Here is a 7,528-nt window from a genome sequence, read left to right as displayed (position 1 = left end):
ATATAAGGTGTGACACGGCTGTTCAACTGCGTGACTCTACATCAACTTTCAGATTTTGTTTCATTCATTTATGTTCAACCAGTGGTGGAATGTAACTACGTACATTTACTCCAGTACTTTACTTAAGTACAAATTTGAGGTACTTGTACTTTACTTGAGTCTTTTCTTTTCATGCCGCTTTCTACTTCTACTGCGCTACATTTCATAGAGAAATATTGTACGTAACAACGGCCTACAAGTCCAGCTGAGATGATTAGACCATTAAACACACAACCGTTTGGATCGTTTCCAGTTTCTAAAATGGGAGGATTTATCTGCATCGAGTACTTTTACTTTTAATACTTTAAGTACTTTTTTCATACTAATACTTTCAAAGCATACTTTTACTTAAGCAACATTTTCAATGCAGAACTTTTACTTGTATTTTTACAGTAGAGGGTAATACAACTTTTCCTTTGGTAAAGGGTCGGAATACTTCTTCTACCACTGTGTTCAACATACCTTCAAAGTTTTCGACTTTTAGCCATTCCAGCTAGGGGTGTAAGAAAAAATCAATACACTTTTTTTTTAAGTTACATTTAAAAAACGTAAAAAAAAAATTCATGTAACAGTGGTTCAGTTTATGTTGTGTTTAAACCCCCTACCGCTAGATGGCTATGCTGAGACGCACCACTAGTGTTCTTGCCTAACAGTGCCTAGAAGTGGCTGACTTTTTGCTAGAAGCTAACAACGTAGCTATGGCTGAACTTTGGCCTACTTTAGCATATAAACATTAGCTCACTAAGAACCTGTGGACCACAATCCCAAACTGGCAGTTTGATTTTTCTGTGTACTGAATTGTTTACTTAAAGTAATCTTCTTTGACTTTTATGCACATCATGTCTTTTTTTAAATATAATTTTTTCTAAAATTATACTTCAAAAAAACAAATCCCAATATATCACCTTACGCACAGTATCGAAATATATTGCAATATATTGAATCGTGACCCATGTATCGTGATATGTATCGTATCGCCAGATTCTTGCCAATACACAGTCGTAATTCCAGCACACAATGTGACTTTTGTAGCAAGTCTGCTGGCTCTTTCTAGTACTTCTTAAGAGAATCAAGGGTCAATTCACTGAAATAACATAAAATATGTGCCCATATTTTGAAATATCTGTCTTTGAGGTTTCTGTCTCTACCCTAAAACACTAGAGCTGAATGAAATTTAATTTGTGCAGGTCCAACATGGTAAAAAAAAAAAAAAAAAGACATTTCATGGAATCAGTGGCAACATTTCTAGCAACAGTTTTCACTGGAACTACTTTCTACTGAAAACATAGTTCTTGGTGACTCTACAGCAACCTATCAGATCTTGTACCCCATATACCTTGATTATTTCTTCTTCTTTTGTCTCGCGATACCACGAGTTCACACGAGAACCATTGGTTCATTTACATATCATAAAAAAGTTTTTAGCCATTCCAGCACACAATGTGACTTGTGTAGCAAGTCTGCTGGCTCTGTCTAGTACTTCTTAAGAGAATCAAGAGTCAGTTCACCGAAATAACACATTTAGAAATATCTATCTTTGAGGTTTCTGTCTCTACCCTAAAAACTGAAGAACTGAATTAAATTTAATTAGCGCAGGTACAACATGGTCATAAAATTTTTTACAAACCATTTAGTGGGTGAGGATAGGCCAAGACAGGCAGCAGCGCAAATAACACGGTTTGAGACATAAAACAAACGTCTACAAAATTTGAATGTACACAAAGAACAAAACACAGAATTATAAGATATCAAAAACATACTTCAACATTCAAAACATTTCCAGCCATAGATGTGTCGGCTTCCAAGTCATTTAGAGTCGCTTTAAATGCATCTAATGACACCAGCTCTCGAAGATTCAGGCGATTTTTTTTGCAACTGATTCCAAGCCAAGGAAGCAGCTTAAAATACGCATTTTTATAGATTAAAATACAGTTTACAAAATAGCTCTACCTTGACCAACTCCAACTAAAATGCTACCTCATCAAATAATAAAATAGTATACCACGTATGGCGGACATTTTGCTGCATTGCGGATTTTTCCTTATGGTACTTTTTACTGATAATGGGTACACATTTCTGCTTATGTAACATTTTTCCTGCAGGAGTTTTACAGCGCGTGGTGTAGGCTTTTACTTATATATCTGAATACTTCCTCCACTGACATCATTCTTTGCTCCTGGAACTTGTTTTCCACTATTTCCTGACATGTTGTAGACTAAAATAGTCATTTAATTAAGTGAATAATTGTCACATTAAGTGTAGGCGTAGCTGCCAGTGAAGGACATTTCAAAGTTAAACACCTTTTTTTTTTATTTCTTGTCAAAATGTTGTCAGTGTTAAGGGGTACGCTGGCGGCCTCGTGACCTCAGTTTTTCCCAAAATCCTGGCTAAGGGATGCTGTTTATCTGCTACATACGTGATGAAGTCCATTTGAAGTGCAATGTTACTCCAGTGTTAGAGCTGTTAAAAGAAGGCGAGGTAACAGTAACCGTGCTGTGGGTTATGGGCTGCTAATTGTCGACTGAAGAATAAACAGGGAAGGAAAGAGTTTAACCATTCCCCAATTAAGACTCTTCCAAAGGTGTTTTGTGTGCATGTGTGTGTGACACTTCTCCAAATTCCTTTTAATTAAGGCAGAGACAGAGGTTACTAGTCTGTCTTTGTCTCAGTTGTACTTCATACATTTTCTACTCTTTGTGTTTAAACTGTGAAGGTTTTAATTGCCTTTAATTATGCGTATTTAATGAATACACCTTCAGTTTACAGTTTAGGAACTTTTAAACCTGTTGAGTTGGAATCGTTTTCAGGCTTTCTTTATTGTGTGTGGCACACTTGTTTGCTGAGAAATGCAAATCAATTGGGGCAGAAGAACAGACTGCAATTAAGGGCTATATGTTTTCTTTTTTTTTTTTTTTTGTGTTGTGTAATTGTTTGTTTTTTTTTTTATTTTTTTGACTGTGAGAACTATCTCTAAAAGATGTTTTTTTTTTTTTTTTGTTTTTTTTTTTTTTTTTTACTATATTTCACTTCTGTTTTTTGTGTGTGTGTGTGTGTGTGTGTGTGTGTGTGTGTGTGTGTTTGTAACAGTGAGCATGCACGGTGTGTGTTTTGCAGGTATAGACTGTGTGCATGTATTCAGGTGTGTTTGTGTGTGTGTGTGAGAATGAACTGCAGTGAGAAGAAAGCGCTGGTATGGGCCCTGTTAGAGACCTAAGCTCGATGGAAAACGTCGCTAGGTTCGACCGGACCTGCGGCCCTTTGCTGCAAGTCATTCCCCCCCTCTCTCTCCCCCTTCATGTCTTCAGCTGTCCTATACAAATAAAGGCCTAAAATGCCCCAAAAAACAATCTTTAAAAAAGAAAAGAATAAAAGAAACCAGCTGTAGTGCAGGACAGCATCCCCCTGAGGAATCCCTTAAATGTCAGTGGTGTTATGTCATGTCCTGTCACTGCCTTGACTCGCGGACACAATACCAGCATAGTATTTTGCATGTGTAAAGGCAGATTATGTACATTTTTTGCCACATGCCTTTTACCCTGGTTTGTCTATGCGTGCATGCATGTGTGTGTGTGTGTGCAACAACAGGGTTATCCTGTAATGGCGTCCTGTGCATGTGTTGGCCGTGCACCCCAACAGACTGCTGTGCTGCTTGCCCATTGTGTTGGCTCCTCACATACTGGTTCGCTGGAATAATGCCAACAACTACCCCTTTTGTACCCACTCTGAAAAGACTGAAAGAGCTCTCTCTCAGACACACACACACACAAACACAAACACACACACGCACATTCACCTGTCTGTCAAACCACATGGCAAAAGCCATACAATTACCCTATAACACGATGAATATTTACATACACTGCTGAGCCTGTTAAGGTTAATGCCATTTTCATTCGGGCTCCTTTTGTGCCTCACTGATTTGAACACGTCCATGCCATTGCACCTGAATTTAGAAGTTTGCAATTAATTTGCGGCTTGACAGTTTATTAATGAAGGTAGGGGCTTCCTCGCGTCTCAGTAGGCCGTTGGATGAACAATGTAACTGCAGTTTTTTGGTTTGGAAACGGGGGCCTGATGGGGACCCTGGATGCAAGTCATCCTCTCATCTCTCCGAGCTCTAAAAGACTAAGCGGATCCTTTCATTTGTCCATGTTTTGAGGTATCTGTCTTTGAGATGTCTGCTTCTACTCCAAAGCACAGTGGAGGTAAAAGGAATTTAGATTTTGCAGGTCAAAGGGGTGAACATTTCAATTAAAAAATTATAAAAAAGAAAAGAAAAGAAAAAAAGAACCCTGCATGTTTCCAGAAATGGTGGGTTACACTTTACTTGAAGGTATACATAGAGTGACATGACACTGTCATGAATGTGTCATAAACATTATAACAAGTCATAAACTTTTATGACATAACGCTTCTTTTAGTAAGTGTCATTCGGTTTTTGTCACGACAAGTTATGGTTAGAGTTAGGGTTAGGGTTCATGTGTCATGACTGTCTCATGTGTTCATGACAGTGTCATGTCACTCTTATGTAGATACCTTCAAGTAAAGTGTTACCCAAAAAACTAGTCCCGAAAATTGTTGATAGTGGATTGTCACGACTTTTCTGTAAACACATGTTGAATTTTACATTCCTACGTTGAAAATGGTTTTCAATTCCTCTATAGTATTGTTTTGTATTGCAGAAATGTTGAAAACTGAATAAATGAAATGTAAACTATATCTGCATGGCCAGATATCACTCGAGGTAAAAGAGGAAATGTGTTGTTGTTGTTGTTTTTTTTTGTAATTTGGGTGAACCGCCCCTTTTTTAGAAGTGTGAAAAACTTGGTGTGATTGTTTTTGTGCGTATCAGTGTGTAGAATAATGACGATGACACGGTGTAACACTGTTGATGCTAAAGTGTATATTTGATTTTGCTCTGTAATGACAGAAACAACAGACCACGTTTCAAGACTTTATTATTTCTTTTGGACAAATCTTAGATACTAAAAAAAAAAAAAAAATCTCTGTCGCCTCACACTGTTCTCTCAATCTTTAAATTTTCACTTTCACTTCCTGTCTCCTCTGACTTTCCTTTTCTTTCTCTTTTCAAACCTCCTTCCCTCCTGTCTCTTGCAGCCCGCTAGCACCCTCATATTCTGTCTCACTCCCTACTATCTCCTCCTCCTTCTCTCCCAATTTTCTGGCAGGATAATGATTGTCACTTCCGAATTACCCTGATGCAGTGTATCCATTCGTCTCTCTCTCTCTCTCTGTCTATCCTACTGCGCCACCCTCCGAGTGTTTTTTCCCCCTATTATCTATCATGCTTCCCTTCCTCTTCTCCGAGGAATCACCTCATCCCAACAATCATCGACTGCGCGACCGTTCGTGTTTTATGCGTTCCAGTTTTCAGTAGTATCATTAAAGGGTTTGGTAAACATGTTGTTCAGTTCCCATGATCAATACGAGCTAATGAACGCGCGGTGCTTCAGAGGCTGTTACAGGACAGCAGATTTAAAAAAAAAAAAAAATTTGCCTCCCGCCTTTATTCTCATTTTCTCGTCTTATCGAGTTGCCTGTGTATATAATTTAGTGAGCTGTAGTTCAATATTTGAATGTGCAGTGCGAAACATCTCAAGCAGTGTTTCTCTACTGTTCTGTATGCTTTCTTTGCAAATGCAACGATGGCAGGAAATCACAAAGTACTGTATTTCATCCTAATAACTTTCAGAACAGTGTACAGTTTCTGTTTGGGCATAATTGATGTCTGTTTGCAGTGCTAATAACTATTTTCTTTTCATATGTAGCCTATATATATGATTTTCAGATGTGAAAATCTGTTGAATACAAATGCACAGAACGCCAACGCAAGCCATTATTTAACCTCAAGGTGACGAACATAAGGAAGGCACGACATCTTCGTGGACTCTTTGTCGAGAAAAATGCACAAAGTTGTGAAAAGGAAGATCACAAAGAAGTATTCAACACTCTATTCTATGATGAACTTTATTTCGTCCGACGGGCACGCGGTGTCACCCACAGGCATAGATCAAGGTTTTAATTTAAACAGAGCAAACACACGGAGAAACCTCCACTGAGCTGTGATGATTGCAGCATGACGTGAAGTGCAAAAGTCCTCAGACGCACAACACCCACAATTCCTCTCGTACCTGGGTCTCACATCGAGATTCTACCTGTGTGTGTGTGTGGTTGTGTGTGTGTGTCTGTGTGTGTGTGTGTGTGTGTGTGTGTGTGTGTGTGTGTGTGTGTGTGTGTGTGTGTGTGTGTTTTTGTCCATGGCTCAGCCAGACTGAGCTCCCCCGCCGATCCCCATCTTCCAGCTAGAAATCAGCAGAGCATGGCAGACTGCTGCTCCAGCACCGCTCCAGAGGAAGGAGGGAAGGGGACAGACAGAAAGAAGAGCTGAAGGAGATAAAGACAAATAGAAAGAGAGAATGCAGGATGGTAGAATTCTTCTATGTTTTTTTTTTTTTTTTTGTCTTTGGTTTGCGTGGTTGTGCAGATCCAAAAGTTTTTCATTTCGAGTCCGGGGCGATGACAGATGCCTCACAGAGTGGCTGAAACCGACGCAGAGGCAGCCCAGGCCAGGCAGGGGCCGACCTGCCCCTCCACCTTCTGATGTTGCTCCAGGGCGTGGTAGGATTTAGCATGGCCTCATTACCTTGTCATGAGTTTGGAGAAATATGGGCCTCCTGAGAGAGGCTCAGGGACGTGGACTGATGAAAAGAGAAAAGCAAGGGGAGAGGTGACAGCGGACGCACGGAGAGTGCAAAAGAAAAAAAGAGACGCAGGAGGTGGGATGAATGAGAAAAAAGGAGGGAGGAAAGAGAAGGAGGGTAATTGAGAGAGAAAGGGAGGCGAGATGTTGGCAGAGCTGGAAAAATAGAGGGAAGATGGGGAGGGATTGGAGTATGGCGGGGAGTGGCGAAACTAATGGTCCTGCCTGGAGAGATAGTAGTCAATCAATCATCTTTAAACAAAAGCAGCAGGCCCAGGAGAATATTTAAGAAGTGCTTATTTAATTAAAAGTCCCTTTGCTCATATTTATGGGCCATCCTTCCTTCAAATATTAACCTTCCAGGTCCTGGGAGGCCTCGGACGACTCAGCCCTGCACTTACTGTGGGCTAGAAGGCCTGGAACGGGGCAACGCGGCAGAGCTCGGAGAGGAAATACAGTATGCCACTCACATCAAGACATTAAACAGTCTCGGGTTTCCATATGTATCAATCATTTGTCACAAAAGAGACAGTGTGTGTGTATACGGGAGCACATTAGCTAATAAAAAGCGATATCAAAATGTAGAAATACATTAGTTCAAAGTTCAAATTTCTACTTAAATTATGCTTGAAGTATCAAAAATTATAAGTACACATTGTGCGGAAGGACTTATTTCTCACCGTTGTAGTCTTTATTTTATTTTATTTTTTATTTGTGCTTTTGTGGCTTTGACAGGATAGCTTAACGACAGGAAAGGGGAGAGAGAGG

This window comes from Perca fluviatilis, chromosome 17, assembly GCF_010015445.1.
Source record: "Perca fluviatilis chromosome 17, GENO_Pfluv_1.0, whole genome shotgun sequence".
NCBI classification, from domain to species: domain Eukaryota; kingdom Metazoa; phylum Chordata; class Actinopteri; order Perciformes; family Percidae; genus Perca; species Perca fluviatilis.
Note: the sequence above shows the minus strand (reverse complement) of the source record.